Source organism: Tenrec ecaudatus, chromosome 16, assembly GCF_050624435.1.
Source record: "Tenrec ecaudatus isolate mTenEca1 chromosome 16, mTenEca1.hap1, whole genome shotgun sequence".
NCBI classification, from domain to species: Eukaryota; Metazoa; Chordata; class Mammalia; order Afrosoricida; family Tenrecidae; genus Tenrec; species Tenrec ecaudatus.
The window spans coordinates 70771656-70789355 of record NC_134545.1 but is presented as its reverse complement, the minus strand read 5'-3'; the positions used below and the strand labels follow the sequence as shown (position 1 = coordinate 70789355).

General features: G+C 44.0%; 1 protein-coding gene across 2 annotated transcripts in view; it reads left to right on the top strand.

The window, feature by feature from the left end:
• Positions 1-17700, top strand: part of PRKG1 (protein kinase cGMP-dependent 1) — a 1325949-nt gene that overhangs the window by 448183 nt on the left and 860066 nt on the right. The gene's annotated exons all lie outside the window — the stretch shown is intronic.

Below are 17700 nucleotides of genomic sequence, written 5' to 3'. Positions count from 1 at the left end.
GAAATTTGTCTCAAGATCATAGCAAACATATAAACTTAATGTTCATAATATTAAAGAGAATTATCAATAAGCCAATTCTTTATGGGACTGATTATTGAAGAGATTGATTCTTGTGATGGGTATGAAGAGGACATGGGTTAATGTGTACATGTAAATGGCATGGAGTCAATGCATGGTAGCTAACAATCAACAATGCCTTCATCCTCATTATATCAGTGGACCTAATACCCACCAAGGTACTCCAATTCTGACGAGGAGGTAAGGACTCTTTGCGATCGTGACAGATAAGACCCACTGAAGAGAAGGACGGTTCTTGTTTATTCAGAGCTTGATATTTATTTACCTGAACTAAGGACCCTGGTGGAACAGGGGTTAAGTGCTCAACTGCTAACCAAAAGGTTGGCAGTTGGAACCCACAAGCTGCTCCGGAGGAGAACACTGTGATCTGCTCCCCCAAATTATAGCTTTCGAAACCCCATGAAGCAGTTTTCCTTGGCCTTGTAGGGTTCTTATGAGTTTAAGTGCTTTGTTTTCAGTGGATGATGATGTTGCCCTATTTCCTACACCCCTTCCTCCTATCCCGGGACACATTTGGCAATATCTGTAGGCATATTTTGACTGCTGTTACTGACATGTAGGCGGTAGAATCCAGGGATCCTGCTAATCATCTGCCAGCATACAATGGCACCACAAAGATTTGTCCAGCTCAGAAGGTCTACATGGCTAAGAAGCCCTTCATAAAGGTCACTGATTTTTGTTTAGTGCTCACAGACTCTGAGTGGATTCCATTGCATCCTCATTTTACAGAAGGAGAAATTACATCATTGATAGATCACGTATGTTGCCAAGGATCCCAAATCTGCTAGTAGAAAGTGTTGTTAGCTGCGGAAAGTGGACTCTTTAATTCATGGTGAACAAATTATTACCTGGTTTTGCACCATGATCTTTGATATGTTTTAAACTCTTGTTAGGAGCCTTGTGGCGTAGTGGTTACATGTTGGGTTGCTAAGTGCAAGGTCAGGAGTTCAAGACTACCACTCTTTGGTAGAAAGATGAAGCTTTCTACTCCCCCTAAAGATTTACTGCCTTGGGAACCCACAGAGGCAGTGATAGCCTGTCCTATAGGGTCGCCATGGGTCAGAATTGACTGAAAGGCAGTGAGTTTGAGTCCAGTGTTGATGCTGCTGACAATCCAGCTAATTGAATGTTGTTCTCATTGATTTTTGGAAACGTATCACTAACATTTCCTCCTAATCTGTCTCTGTGTCGAAGCACCACAGGAATTCTGCTGATACTTGAAATCTTGGTGGCATAGCTTTCAGTGTCATAGAAACAGGTAAGCCATCACAGTATGTTGAAGAGATGGTGGGTGGTGGAGCATAGATTGGCGTAATGCAGAACACGGAGTCTTCAGTCCTTTTAATTGGCCATCAGAATTCGATGATCTTCTCCGCTTCTACTGCACATCAGTACTTCCTTGATTAAATATTAGACCAAGAGACTCTAAGGCTACTTTATACAGAGTGAGTGAGTTTTAATCCTTTTTTAATGTAACAAGATGATTCCCAAATATAGTAATTGTGCACGAATATTGCCTTGGAAATTGCTTTCAGGAGTGATATGCTAGTAGGTGGGTTAGCTCAACTTGCTGTTGACAGAGCCCCTGCAGGAGCTTTTGTTATGGTTTCCTGTGTGTGACTCCCTGCTTGCAGGAGAGCTGTTTTGGGCAAGGTAGCTGTTAAGGAGGAGTTATTGCGCTGTCCTTTTACGAAAGGATATTCACACTGGGTGTGCCTTGTGAGGTTACCCAGATCCTCACTAAAGTGCATTGTCATTTTTAACCTGATGTCAGGGAGGACTTGTATCTTCTCCTGAGTTCAGTGGCACAGCCAGCCTCTGAAAGAAGGAGGAAGCACCAGAGGTAACAGGGCTGACTGTGTGCCACTGTTCCGCGAGCCAATCAGAAAGCCAGAAAAGATCCTAAGGACCCGCCCGCTGCCATTTGGAAAGCTGCTTACTTTCCCTGCATGTTTGGGTGGGTCTCTCATTGCTGTGAACACTGATGGCTTCCCGGGGCCAGTGGATCTTTGATTTTTTTTTTTTAACAATTTATTGGGGCTGATACAATTCTTTTCACAGTTCATACATATATATACATCAATTGTATAAAGCACATCTGTACAGTCATTGCCCAAATCATTTTTTTCTCTTTTCTTCTTTTACATTTTATTAGGGGCTCATATTTTTATAGGAGGTGGTGCTTTCGACAGCCGCTACAGAATGTGCGGACTCACCCTGAACTCTATCAGCTCTCACTTTTCCATTGGATGTTTCCTTTGTGCACAAATGTTATGATTGGCTCTGCTCTTTCTCTGTCCCCATTTTATGAACCCCTGATCAATGTTCGAGCAAAACGTAATAAGGATCTTAAACAACCCAAACTCCCTCAGCAATGAGTGAAAGTGCTCTATCACCCCTCTACTTTGCTAAGTCAGACCCATTAGTTCAATCAATTCTTTGGCTTAGGAAGCAGTAGAATTTTTATGTAATTGGATTTTTATCTAAATGGAAAATAAAGCTAACCATAGGAAAGCTAACCATAGGGTTTTTTTTAAAATACATTATTAAGAGTCAGGGACTGCAGACTTGTTATGTCGTCCAAGTATGAAAGATAAAGATCACCCCAAGCCCAAGCCCCCTGCTGCCAAGCCAATTCCTACTCATGGTGACCCAACAGGATGAAGGAGACCAGTCTCAAAGGGTTTCCCAGGCTGTGCACCTCCGAGGAAGCAGACTGAGGACCTCTCTCCTGAGGAGAAAGTGTGGATTCCGATCACCAACCTTTTGAAGGCCGTTAAGTGCTTTACCTGCGGTGCCACCCTTATTCACTCGATCATCATTACCCTGTAGGAAAAGGGCGACATTAAGGAGCAGAGTGGTGGCAAGTACCATTAGACTAACCTGTGTCATCACATAGGCCTCACATGTAAATTCTATTAGCATCTCCAAATGAGGGCAGGCACATCCTGATGTAGACCTGTGGGAAGAACTGAAGGAACAGTGTAGTCCTCCGATTGCTTTCAACTTCTACCTCATTCTTGCATCGTGCGACCTGCATCATGCACGGTGAATCGTCGCTTCACTTTTTCCTCATCTTCAGACGTCCCCGGTCAGCTTGTACTATAGTCCTGCGTCTCTGATGAAAGGATTACATTTCACAGGTTGGTTAGAAGCAAACTGAAAAGTCCATCTTGGCATGTCTTCATAAACATCTGAAGATCATCAAATAACAGACGTGGTATTTGGCATCTCTGGACCTCTCAGCAGCCCAGATGAAAGCCATCAGCTCAGGACATTATTTAGCATGGACTCACAGGGGCTGGGAATAGCTGTTCTGGCTATTTTTCACTGTGTAATAAACTACACTGCGACAGTGTTTTCAAACAACAGTCTAATAGATCTCATGTTGGTTGGCTTGACTCCAGTGGGTGGTTCTGTTGCTCCTCGTGATTTCATCTGGGACTGTCATCGGGGCTTATTGTCTCTGAAACACCTAACATGGGTCACACTCTGGCTGGTCGTTAACTCTCAGTGTCTAACACCTACCCACTGTCTCTGTTGTCATTGGGGCTTCTTTCAGCAGGACAGCTGGGTCCAGGAGGGGCTGAACAAATGTTGCAAGAGCTGGGAATCACAACCCTGCAGACTTCCAAACAGGCAGGCCTGGCAATGCTGCAGCATCACCTCTTTGATATTCAATTGGTTAACTGGCCACAAGAATAGCCCAGAACTACTCATTCAATGCCATTGGGCCAATTCTGACTCTTGTGACCCTATAGGGCCGAGGAGAGCTACCCCTGTAAATCTTTCTGTGATCAACATCACACACACACACACACACACACACACACACACACACACACACCGCCCCCTGCATAGAGTGACTGGTGAATTTAGGCCATAGACCTTGTAGTTGGTGCCCTACCATGTAACCCTGTACACCAGAAGGACACCTAGCTCTGACTTAAGAAGAGAGGAAGAGTGGAGTTGGAGAGCATCAAAGGATGTCCAGGCGTCATCAACATACTGCGGTAGACAAGGGGGATGCTGGTCATGGGGTTTACTGTACCCTACCTTAGACCCTGGGATTGATAGTGTGCATATCAAGTTCACTTGCAGGATAACAAGAGTCTTTAATACCGCCCCCCCAACACATTGTAGATGTTCAAGAAAGGTTCATTGCTTATTCTTGAATTTACTGATTTAATCCATCCTCTCAATAGGGGCAAGGTAGAATTTTAAAACTGAGGCACAGAAAAGGAATTAGCCTGGGGAGATGGTAAGTGTCGAGGAAGACTTTGAACTCAGGAGGTGTTGCTCCAGGGTCTTTTCTGAGCCATTACTGACCATGCACTTGGTGCTACCCATCCATAGATTCTTACATATGTTCTTCTATCTAAAAGTTCATTTCCCTTAAGAATACATTTCATTTTTGGCCATTTCAATGTTTCAAGATGTGTATGTGACATTTGGCAAACTGCTCCATAATGACCATGAGGCTTAATCCCACCCACCACCATCCAGTTGATCTTGACGCATCGTGATCCCAGACTGGAGCTGCTCTTTGGAGTTCCCGAGGTCATGAGTCTCCATGGGAGCAGAAAGCCTCCTCTTTCTCCCACAGAGCAACGGTTGGGTTCAAGCTGCTGACCAGTGCGTCGCAGTCCAACTCCTAACCTGCTCCATCACTCACGCTCCTGGGCCCTAATGCTGGTGGGTCCATGTCTTCCACTTAGCGATCGAGTCTGTAATTAAAAGATGCATACAATGTAGTGTTGGAATGAGGTGGTGAGCAGGGAGCAAGGGAGGGTATTCAGAGACCACGTTCCTTTCCATCGCCTTCATAGGCAATATGACTTCTGATTAAATAATTTCTCCCACTGTCTGCAATGAGGTCTTGGTCTTTTCACAGTGAAAGCTTCGCCTTTCCTGTGGAAGATCTGGGTATGTTTCTGGCCACTGCACCTCAGGCCTGGTGACCACCTGCCTGGCAGTGGAGACGGGCATTGCTACGATGCTTCACAGGTTTTGCAGAGCCGTCTAAGAATGACACAAAGGAATGCCTGACATCTCCTTCCAAATCTAAGCCACTAAGAACCCTCTAGGTCAAAATGGCCCAGACGGCACCAGACGCAGCATTGTCTTGCTCTGCTGCGCACAGGGGTCACTGCATGTCTGCAACTGTGTTTCTTCCTGACTGACGTTGCATGTCAGCCATCGAGGGTTCCACAAGCCCTCTCCCTGCTTTACAGTCATTGCTCAATGTGCAGCACTTCAGTTCTCAGTTATTCCTTAGAATAAGTTCTCCAAAACTCACTGCCAGCTACTCCGTGCTGACTCAGAGCGACCCCCTGTGGGTTCTGAGACTGTAACTGGTTAGGGGAGTAGAAAGCCCAGTCTTTCTCCGCAAGAGCTGCTGGTGATGTGGAAATTAAGACCATTCGGATCGTGGCCAAACCCATAAGCACTACACCACCAGGACTCTACTAGGTCAGGTTCCTGAGGCACAGAAACATTATTGGTTCTGTTATTATTTTGAGTCATATAGCATCATAGATCATGGACTAATCTCTGTGTTGTCCTTAGTTGCCATGCCTGCTTCGGTTCACCTTGAATAGGTGGTTTTTCTTCAAAGGCCCTTATGAGCTGACTGACAATAAATGAAAGTCTGTGATGAGGTATGATTAAAGTAGGTAAAATTAATCAGCTACGCAAACAATTTAAAAAGTGAGATACATGGGGTCGATGGAATGGCTGAGTGGATATAACTTTTTAGCAGCGGCAGAGAGAGCACTCACGGGCATAAAGACCCCCGTTACTGGGTTGCCTTCTTGCCTATTCTGGAGAGAAAAGGTCATTGATGTGAGTGGCAGAATTGGCCACACTCTGTTAAGTACTGCTGAGACTGACATGACATTAGATGGAAAATAAAGCTAACCCTTCAAGCATGCAGGCTGTGGGTTAGGAAAGATGTTTTTCTTCTAAGGAAGAGTCAGGCCCCCTTCCTTAATTATGCAAGACTAAGTGTGTATGCCATTTATTCAAATTTTTTTCTTATATGAACTATCAAGCTACTCTGCTCAAAGGAGGAGAACTCCAGGGAACCACATACTGACAAATGTTTTATGTTAAATATTTTTCATTTTATTTCAGAGACATGGGATGGTAAATTATGTTAAAGGAGTATAGACCAAAGCTTTCTGTTTTATATTGTATACATAAGTAAATTTGGTACTAGTGCTTATCAAGGTTTTATTTTTCAAAAAAGGGATAAACTTTGTGCCTGATCATTTCTCTTCATTGATTTTTAAAAGAATATTAAACCCAGAAAGAATGATGTTTCCACCAAAGTATCACCACAGGATACTATGAACAAAGAAAAGCAGTTTGCCTCTGACGGGACTTGACACGTCTTTAAGTGGCGTTTAGTAGCATGGGCCGCTGAATCAAATGGCAGAGAGTTGAATCCCAGCCAGTACCACATTCTGGCTTTTCTGTAATATCTCAGGCTTTGAGGTACTCAGCTGTAAAAATGAGGAAATGATCATGCCTTTCCCATGGGGCTGACGTTAGCGTGAAATAGCTCATCTATATAATACTGTAGAATATTCTAGATCAGATGACTGCTGCTCACTTCAGTAATTTAAGCCAGGCAGTATTCAAGAAGGTGTACAACAAGGCAGGTACTAGGGTGAAGCAAGAGAGGCATTCGCCTTGGGCACCTTGATCAAGGCATGTACAAACAATAACAACAACCTATTTGATATTGAAGATAAATCATATTTTAACGGTATTCTTAAAAAGTCAAACAAATCCATGAGGAATCAACTATCAGAATTTTAATTAGAGACCAAATCTGACCTTCCATCATCTAGCTCGTTCCAACAGAACTGTGTTTTGGAAAATAAGCAAGAACCGGTGAGCCAGAGTTTGTCCTGTTGCATTGCCTTCAATAGTCTCTTAGCCTCTTAGTACTCATCCTGATCCGTGAGCCTCCAGCCTCTCCTTACGCTGTGTGCCCCAGGCGAGAGCCACCTGTATGTCACTCTAGTTCCAGGACCAATGTACTATGATCTTTAGGTTTTTTACTTCAAAATTCAGAATTCTAGAATTCAATTTCTAGATCTAGACAAGATTCTGGGGGCCATCATTTCCCTCCCTGCCCTGCTTCACATGGACACTGAACCTTTTCAATCACAGGCTTTTCACCATTCATGGTGGCAGCTTTCTCTTAGTAGACTTGGGCTGCGAAATCTGAGTGTACATGTGACATTGTTGACTTTGCTTGGTAATTCCATATCTTGCCTGGGGTGGCTCTGAAGCATGACATTACACATGGCTAATTTCCCTCTTACTCAGAGACCCTGGCCTTGGTCTTTGGCCTTCTGGTCGGTTAAAGAGTGTATTTGCTTTGTTTTTGTTTTTGTGTGTCTCTTTGGTGCTCAATATTGTTGCTGAGTTTCCCTATTTTCAGAAGATACATTCTGACCATCCTGAAAACAAGGAGAATTTCAGTAAATAGGTTTTCTCTCTTTATTTTTCGCTTTTAAATATTGATGTGCTTCTGGCTGCAGGAATATAATTAAACTCACAGCAGTTACCAAGCTCCTTTTTATAACAAGCCTTTTATCCCTTTGCCTAACCTGCCACTGCCTTCCCTTGTTTCTCAGGGGTAAATGGCGGGGAGCCATTTGGCTCCACCAGTTGGACTTTGGCAGAGCTCACCTTGAATCAGCTGTCCTTTCCTCCTAGAAGGCAAAATGTGTCTTACTCAGGTTCGCCTCACGTTTCAATTTGCCGATGAGCCTGTAGATGCTCTGCCCATCCATTGGCAGCACTTAATATATCATCCTGAATAATAGCCCTTGAATGTGTAATTACTATAGTTTCTCATCTTCCCTCTACCCAACATGCTGTTCCAGTATCCCCCAAAGTGGGGCATATAACCCCCTAAAGGAGACAGCCATTCTTTCTCCTCAGGAGAAAAGACCAGGCTTTCTACTCCCATAAAGAAACTCAAGGGGAGCTCCAGTCTCAGAAACTCCAGGGGAGCTCCAGTCTCAGAAACCCTGTCCTATATGGTCACTACGAGTCAGCATTGAGCTCCTTTACCCTGCCTTTCATTGACGAGGATGGGCAGGGGGTGCTGAATAATTTTTTTTTTTCTCTAAAGGGGGTGGGAGTCCATATGAGGTAGTCTATTCTGTACACCTTTAAGTTAAACTATTCACTCAGAGATCACAGTGAAGAATAGCCCCCCCAGGAGGAGCTCAAGAGCAACATAGCCAGGTATTAGTCCAAAAGCAGACGAGACAGTGAATGTGTCAAAACACAGGCCTGTAAAGACAGGTGCTACAGCAAAATGTGTTGAAGAAATTAGATGGTGTCCGGCTATCAGTTAAATAGCGCCTGGGGTCTTAAAGGCTTGTCTCTGAACAAGCAGCCCTCTAAGTGAGATACCGACTAAATCCACATGGAAAAAGCACACCAGCATCAGTCACCGAAGGATGGTAAAGTGTATAATCTGAAGGTGAAGGAGGGATTAGGATCATAGCCTACTGCCTGAGAATCTGGTTTGCAGAAGGCTGTGGGTGGCAGTGGGAGCCCAAGACTCACTGGTGGAGCTACACAGGGAATAAACCTCCAGTGAACTCCCTCTAACCACAATTGAGGGATAAGAGGAAAATTGTCGCTAACCGAGTGCATCAGTGAGTGGAGTATAAAAGGTCAAAGGCATGAGCCTGACTTGAACAGTTAAAACGTGTCAGCAGATTCCCCCTAGGATGCATACTGGACCTGATCTGATTTCCAAAACCTTATCAATTTTGGGGTTGTTTGGGTTAGTTTGATTTTTCATTGTACATGATCGGGGGCATCTCAGGAGTGGTATGTCACTGGAGGGGGGGGTGTGTCACCCTCCTGAAGTAACAGTATATATATTTTTCTTTTTGGTGTGTTTGGAAACCAAGACTTATGAATCTATAGTGTCAGCAAGTAGAATAAGGGTTTGCGGGGGAGGGGCACAGAGGTGGTGGCAGGGTGAAGAGGCAATGACGTCAAGGGATCCATATAGAATAAAGAAGGTTTGGAAACTGATGGTGGTAGCAAATATACAATTCTGCTGTATGTCTTGAACTATAGGGTGATTATATGTATACCAATTAATAATAACTATATATATTTAAAATATTGGTCTTTAAATTGTAATTGAATAGATGGTTGATTGTCCCTGGAAGGGCATGCTATCTATCAATTTTGGGAATCCACCTCAGTCTAAGAAACCTAATCGTTTGTCATACAGCAGGAGAGAAACATGTGACAATAGACACAGAAATGGAGGCATCTACCTGAACCTAGATGCCTGAACTTAGACGGTTATAGGGGCATTTTCCATTCGAAGGATCTTCCCATCACACAAGTCCCTCGTATGTTTGGAGAAGTGTGGACAGTACTCCCCTGTTGTGACGGAGTCAGTTCTGGCTCACAGCCATCCTGTAGGACAGGACCCTGCTCCCCCAGGATTTCCATGGTTCTGATACAGTCTGCTGCATCTTTCTCCCATGGCGTGGCTAGCTGTTGCCTTAGGAGTTAGCAGCTAAGTCCTTCCCTACAATAACATCAGGAACAATCTCGGATTCACGTGATGGTTTTCGGGTAGACAGCGCCTGAGCATATGCCCTAAATCAGAACAATTAGATAAACCCACTCAGAATGTTGGACCTGGAGTTTACAGAACAAAATGTTGGATCAATGCAAACTTCTTTTGGTGATGGCTTACTTGTCAATATCATTCAGTTTCCTTGAGCGGCAGAGGGTGTGGTTGTATCAGGGGCAACTAATGTCCCCCCAGTTGTACTGGTCACCGGTTGGGAAGATCACAGGCGTTGTCACTGGACTGAGTTCATGGTTTTGGCTGAAGGAGTTTCAGCTGCTTAACTTCCCTTCGTTCTCATCGATGTATCCAGACAGTCTGTCTCAAGTTAGCCAATACTGTTCTTGATGGTTTACATCCAAGAGTCATGTCGGATGCTTTTTATTCATCCCTTTGATATGTCTTGAGCACCTGCTATATATAAGTGATAAACCCACTGCCATTGTGTTCATTCCAACTCATAGCGACCCTTTCGAACAGAGTAGTACTGCTCCTTAGGGCTTCCAGGACTGTAAGTCTTTATGAGAGCAGACAGCCTTACCTTTCTCTGACAGACAGGAGGGTGGGTTTGAACCACCCACTTTGTGGTTAGCAGACCACCTCACCACCAGAGTTCCTTATAGCATATGCCCCTCTCCTACTTTCTCAAGGGCTTGTATTAGAAGGGACCTACCAAACTAATAGACGCCATTTTCTTTAAGTGATGTTCTTAGAAGGGTGAGAATGGTGTACATTTTATTAAGTATAAGACTCACTTTAAAAAACAAACAAGCAAGCCAATAACAACCAACATAGTGATTGACAGACCATTGAGAAATTTCCTAAGTTTAGCACAGGATACTGGAATTTTTCTCAACTAGTAAAATTATTCATGAGGAGCTGATATCAAGGGCTCAAGTAGAAAGCAAATGTTTTGAGAATGGTGAGGACAACAACTGTACAAATGTGCTTGACGCCCAATAGATATATGTATGGATTGTGATAAGAGTTGTGCAAGCCCCCAATATAATGATTAAAAATATATATTCCTGGGCAGCCAGGTTTAAATAACTTTTTAGAACTCTTAGAGTTGTCAAATTGAAGTATAATTAAGTCATAAATATAATTTTGTTACTAGTAGCCACATTAAAAAAGTAAAACACAAAAACAAAAGTGAACAAAATAAACAGAAATAGTCAATAGAAGTTGTAATGTAAGAGATTCAGAATTGAATAGATGGCAGTGAGTTTGTTTTGTAGAGGTATCAATAAAATGCTCGCTTTTTCCATCAGGTAAAATTAATTTTAACAATATAGTTAGGTAACACAATATGTGATAAACATTCCCATTAAAAACCTGTTAGAGAGATATTTTATATACTTCTCCTGTGATAAGTTTTCTAAGTCTACCGTGCATTTGACACCTCGAGCACATCTCTGCCCAGGCTGGCCACAAACAGGTTCTGAAGAGTCAACCAGGGCTTAGGCACCATTTGCAGAAAGCAGCCTTAGAGCAAGTCTGACTTTGCTGTTACCGTCAACTAGGGGCAAAGTTGCACAATAAGCCACTTTGTATGGATCTTTGGAATCAGCTAGTTAATATGTTTGCCCTTTCTTATGTTTCCACAGTTTCTGTTAGGTTGCTCTCGGAAGGGAAATACCTTGGTTCTTGGCTTCGCATGAGAGAGAATTCGCTCGGAAGCCTGGTTTGTGATCCAAGTGGGTTTTTATAAAGGACAGGAGAAGTTTCAGGTTTTACCGTCACAGAACCCAGGCACCTAACCTCATGGGACTGCACACCCCCACGTGGCGGCCTGAGTAAAGGTCGACGGTACTGGTTGACCCCATTGGCTGAATGTATTCAGCCCACCTGGCCTCATTTGGGCCAACCCAGGTGTACCGCCCACCTGGCCTAGTTGGAATTGGCACATGCCCCTTAGCCTTTGTTGGCTTCCAACTTCCTGTAAGGGGGTGGGGTGGGGAGCTTGGTATGTAGAGGAGCAACTCCTGGTTCCTGTTTCTAGCTACCTAACATGTTTTTGTAGATCTTCCCCATTTCACCGCCAAATAAAATAAATAAATAAACTGCCATTCCAATTTATAGTGCTTTAGTCAGGGTTTCTAAGACTGCAGATCCTCATGGAAAAGGCAGTTTCATCTTCCTGAGATGATTTCATTACCAGTCTCACTCATTCACCCACTCACCCACCCACTCACTCACCCACCCACCCACCCATTCACTCACCCACTCACTCACTCACTCACCCACTCACTCACTCACTCACCCACTCACTCACTCACTCACTCACCCACCCACCCTCTCACTCACTCACTCACTCACCCACCCACCTATTCACTCACTCACTCACTCACTCACTCACTCACCCACCCACTCACCTACTCACTCACTCACTCCTCTACCCTCTCACTCACTCACTCCTCTATTCACTCACTCACTCACCCACCCACTCACTCAGAATCATGGGTTGGTCTTCTCAGCGGCTCCTCAGAGGAAAGATGAGCCTGTCTTCTACTGCCCCAAAGATGTACAGCTTAAGAAAGTCTTCTCCTGACCACTTCTGCTCCATCGTCTAAGGTTGCAGTTCATCACAAATGCTGCCCCTCTCCCCTCCTCCCTGAGAAGTTCTCTGTCACGTGGGTGTTCAGCATTCTAACCTTCTTTTTGTAAAGGCTTCTTTCCCCCCTAGAGTTCTTTATCTTGGTGATTTTATTTTCACCATAGCCTTCACTTAAGGAAGGCAGTGTTGAAAAGCACAAAGAACTGCTCTGAGTCAGTCCGCATGCTCCTCAGTGAAATACCCCCTTTCCTCCACAATTAAGGGTTATAAAAAGAACCAGGAAGTGTCTCTCCATGGTGCATAAACCACCAAAATAAGAGCATTAGAGAGATTGCTTTCTGTATAATGATAAACTTTTTATCTTCTTTTAAGTCACTGACTGGTTTTATTTTCAGATGATATCCATTCTACACACCTATTTAACCGCATCCCTCAAACAGATGGCGCGACATCCGGGTTACAATAATGTGCTCATAGGTGGCATCCATGGCAAGGATGGCCCAGCCCGGGCAGGGTTTGCTCTGCTGTGCAGCGGGTTTGCTGTGAGTTGGAAGCAACTTGACAGTGCTTAAATCAACAGCAGCGCGTAGCCTCTGTGTTCTAAACATGAGCATGGTATAGCATTTCTTTTGGCATGGAAAGTTTATAGTCCATTTATTCAGTAAATCCTTGGCATCACCATGCCTGTTTCGTGCTTGCAAAATTGTGTATGAGGTCCACTCCTTGTACGCAAAGCTGTCAAATGCTATAGGTTTATTGGCAATCATAAAATAAAACCCAGACAGCTATAATGTGGATGGACACATTCAGGAATATTTATGTTCATTATTTTCCTTCTTTATTATTTGAAAGAGGACAGATACGAGTTAAATGAATGTGTATGTGTCATAAATATCTGCTGGACCTACGTAGTCCTTATCTTTACTCACTTACCTTGAGTGTGGTCAGAAATCAGTAATTAGCTGCTCACTTTCTTCATATTGGAAGCAGACGGTCTGTTCTCTTCTGGTATACATAACTCCACTATATTAAATTGAAAAGATCATGCCTCACTTTTAAAAATATACTAAAATTAATATCTGTAAAGAAAAGCATAGATCAGTAGAATGGGAATTTATATATTTATGCTTTCTTACCAACTGGGTTTTAGTTTTTGTTCTATTTTATTACTGTTGGTAGCCTGCATCACTCTTGGTTTTGTATTCTTCTGTCTTTCGGTACATGAAACCCAGGATGGGTGAATCTGTAAAGACAGTCATTGGATTAAGGGTGCCTTGGGAGGATGGCGACTTAGGTTGGGGGACAATAGGAAGCTAATACAAGGAATACAGAAGTAAGCCAATGTCCTAACATTGATTGGGGTAGTGATTGTACCACACTTGTTGATATGACTGAACTATTAAATTGCATCAGGTTTGGATAGTGTCCCAATAAAATTGTCTATTTAAAAACAAAAAAATAGATGGTGAATAATGAAGTCCCACATTGTACAGATTACACATTTCTTTCATGCCTATAGGAAACCAACCAAAACTGAAACTCACCACCAATGAGTCTGTGCCGCCGCATCACGGCACTCTGGGACAGGGTGGAACTGCCGCTGTGTTTTCCTGAGATTGCAACCCCGCAGGAGTAGAAAGCTTCATCTTTCTCCTGAGAGCTTCTGCGAATCTTGTTGGAAATACTTGAGAATGGATAATGGTGTTGATTGTACACTGTGATGAGCTTGACTAAGGTCACCGAATTGTACATGTAACAGAGGTTGAGGTGGCCCATTTTTGGTTTCTAGACATTAGAGGGCTTCAAATGAGCCCTTATAGCAACTGTGACGATGGTACCGGACTAGGACGTGTTTGATTCCGCGGCAGCGGATGGTACTGGGAGCTGCCAACCACCAAGTCAGTGATTAGAACTCACCAGTCACTCCGTAGGAGGAAACTTAGGCTGTCTAGTCCTGCAAAGATTTAGACTTAGAAACCCAAGGAAGAACTTTTACTCTGTCCTAGAGGGCTTCTCTGTGTTAGTATTGGCTCAATGGCGGTGGGTTTGGGTGAAGGGCCTTCAGAAAGCTTTTGGACAAATGGAATTTAAAGACAATGGAGTATTTCCCTAGACTTTTACATCCCCCTCCTGTACACATATACACTCACACTTATGCACCTATATGTATCACACAGTTGCCTTCAGATACCTTCTCAGGATGTGAGACTCCTTTCGTCTTCAAAAGGACAATTCCCGTGTGCTTCACCCTTTTGAACATCAATGCTGAACACCCCAAATGCTTTATAGATTGACTGTATCCATGATATGGACTTTGGTGGCCCAGGAGGTTAGAAATTTGGACTGCTAACCACAAGGTCAGGGGATCAAGCCTATTGACTACGCCCTTGGTGAAAGATGAGACTGTCCCTGTGGAGGTTGGTTGTTGTTGCTGTTAGATGCTATCAAATAGGCTCCCACCCTTAGAGACCTTCTGCACAGCACAACGAAACACTACACAGTCCGGTCCTGTGTCCTCCTCGCCATTGTTCCTGTTTTGTACCATCGATGCAGCCACTGTGTCAATCCGTCTCTTCGAGGAGTTTCACTGTCCCTCCACTTTACCAAACATGATGCTCTTCTTTAGGGACTGTTCTCGCCTGACACACGGTCCAAATTATGTGAGATGAAGTCTTGCCATCCTTGCCTCTCAGGAGCACTCTGGCCTGTCTTCTTCCAATAGAGATCGGTTGGTCCTTTTAATAGTCCACAGTCAGTACTTGGCAATATAGGGTCACTGCGAGTCAGAATCGACTTGATAGCAATGGGTTAGGTGTTTGGTTTAGTAGAACCACAAAAATCAGATTGTATGCCAGGTCTCCTCTGCTTGTGACATATACTGAGATAGCAATCAGTGAGCACATCCGTCACCTGTTCACAGCATCCCAGTGACCAGAAACTCGGGTCTAGAAAATATGGTTGATTTTCACTCCTGAAAGAAAAACTCAACTACATTTTCTTATCAGTGCCAGAAACCAGCCTTCAATGGAGCATCTCGGAATATTGTCTAGATAGCTGGCTGCCAGGACACCCTATTTCAGGAACACCTCTTCTCCCCTGGGAGGAGAGACTTAAAAGAGTTCTAATTGTTTTGCTCAACATTGCCCAAGCATAGCTAGATCCCTGTCCTAGTGGGTTCTCCCTGGTGATAACAAGGCAAAGCTGGTACTAGACACAAAGGAAATGATTGCCTGACCGAGGACTGGCACACCCGAGCACCGGGAACACATTGGCATTTTCAATGTAGAGCGCATGGAGCCAGCCTCTGCATTTGGCATGTCTGCTTGGGATGAAAGCAGCTTGCTTGATTGATAAATGTGCAGAAAGAAGTCCCTTACAGTCTCTTTGGGGCAGAGTTCTTTTCTGCAGAGTGATGGATGTCAGGGCTCAACTTTGTAATTAAGCCGCCGGAATGAGTCGTGAAGTTACATATTTTGCAGAGAAAACTATGGCCCGCAAGCTACATAAAGCATGTTACTGTTCGTAATCTGATATACTCTATTTCCTGGTTTGAAAGCAGTATTTAGGAACTAGGAAATAAACGGCCTTTGAGCGATGTCAGAAATATCTATAATAGGGTGGTGTGGAAGATCACATTTAATGATGATTGAAAATTTCATCTATGTGAGGCATTTTGTTTGATATTAATTGCCTGAAGGGGCCCTGGTCGAGTTGTTGGCCTGCCAGCCCCAAAGTGGGCAATTCAAATGCGCCAACAGCTGCATGGGAAAATAGAGGAGGTTCTCTGCTCCTGTTCAGATGTACAGCCTTGGAAATCCAACAGTGTTGCTTTGAGTTGATTCCAATTCGATGGCAGTGGGGTTGGCTTTGGGAGATGGCACAGATAAGTTGTTTTTCTTCTTATTCATGGAAGGAGCCCTGGTGGTGGAGTGGGTGAGGAGCTGGGTCCTAAGTTTGAGGGCACCGGATTTCTGCTCCTGTAAAGATGGACTGTCAGGAGAAGCCAGCCCCTAACACATCATTATGGGTCCGGTAGGCGCAATTGTACAGCGATAGTAAGTAAAGATCATAGTAAAGTTATAGAGAACATGCGAGATAGAAGAGAAGTATTGAAATAAATGGGAGTCAGTCAACGATTCATGGTAGCATGCTCACCTCAGCTCCACTCGATGGTCCACGTGGAGGGAGAGAGAGAGAGTTTAATGATAGCCCCGGCCCCTTTTGTATTCTCTGGGGACGTGCAAGCCCCCTAATTACAGGTGAGGACATATGTCACAGGAAGGGGCTGTACTATAGGCAATACAGTAATGGGAAGGGGTGATCTAGGGACATACACACAATAGGAAGGGGAGGGATTGGCGTTATACATGTGACAAGATGGGCAGATCCTAGGTTCAGGATGGCGGCCTAACTTTGACCTATTCCCTAGATCTCCATAGGAACCATTATCAGTAGGGTGTGAATGCTTGGTCTCAGGCCTCAAGGAGGAATAGTCTATTGTCCCCAGTAGCAGGGAATGAGGCCTGCCATATAATCTGGTTGACTAACTTCCCTGGGGAGGGTGTCTGTAAGCGTTTGACCTCTCCCCACAACGGACAAGCCCTGACATCCAAGAGGGCAGTTTGGCTCTGCCCTTTGGGGTTGCTTTGAGTCCGAATTTGATTGATGGCAGTGATTTGGGGTAATTTACAGAGGAGAGAGATTCAAAGAGGCTCAGTGACATGTTTGAAAAGATATTTAAATAAGTGGTCAAGTCAGAATTTGAACCCAGGCTTCCCTCTTTTAAAAATGCCATTGTTTAATCGGGCGCTGTACTATTTGCCAAGTAATAGAAACCCTCCACCAATATTTTTAACCTTTTGATGACTAAATTATTTTCTATGTTGAATGTTTCTTATTCCATATCCTTTCAGTTATTAAAGGCAGGCTAGAAAGAAGGAAACTTCCTTGAAGTACTGTGGATTTTTACACAACTATATGGGCCACATATGTCACCAGTGGACTCTGGTGGCAGGATTGGTGGGTCAGGCTTCCTTCTTGTGATTAACACAGCTATGTGTGTTCCCACCATGCAGTAGCATTGCCTACAGCGGAGCTACAGGTTTCTCGAGAAATCTGGAAGACTGGCTATACTGGTGGCGATGTATGGTCGTGAAAAGTTCAAACAGAATATTGGACAAAGAAACCGGAACAAGTATAGGTGTAGGGTGGCTAGCTGACTGCTATCAATTGTTGAATTCCTTTCCAACGCCCAGTTTCTGCCGTGCACATGCCTTTGATCTCACCTATTGAAGTCATGCGTATCAAATGACAATTATAGTGGGGGGTAGAGTGGGGGCATCCTTTTTAGTGTAACTGTCTTTACAGCAATCTGGAATGCTAAATTACTGTCATTGCCGACAAGCGACTGGGTCTCCCTCCTCTGTTAATA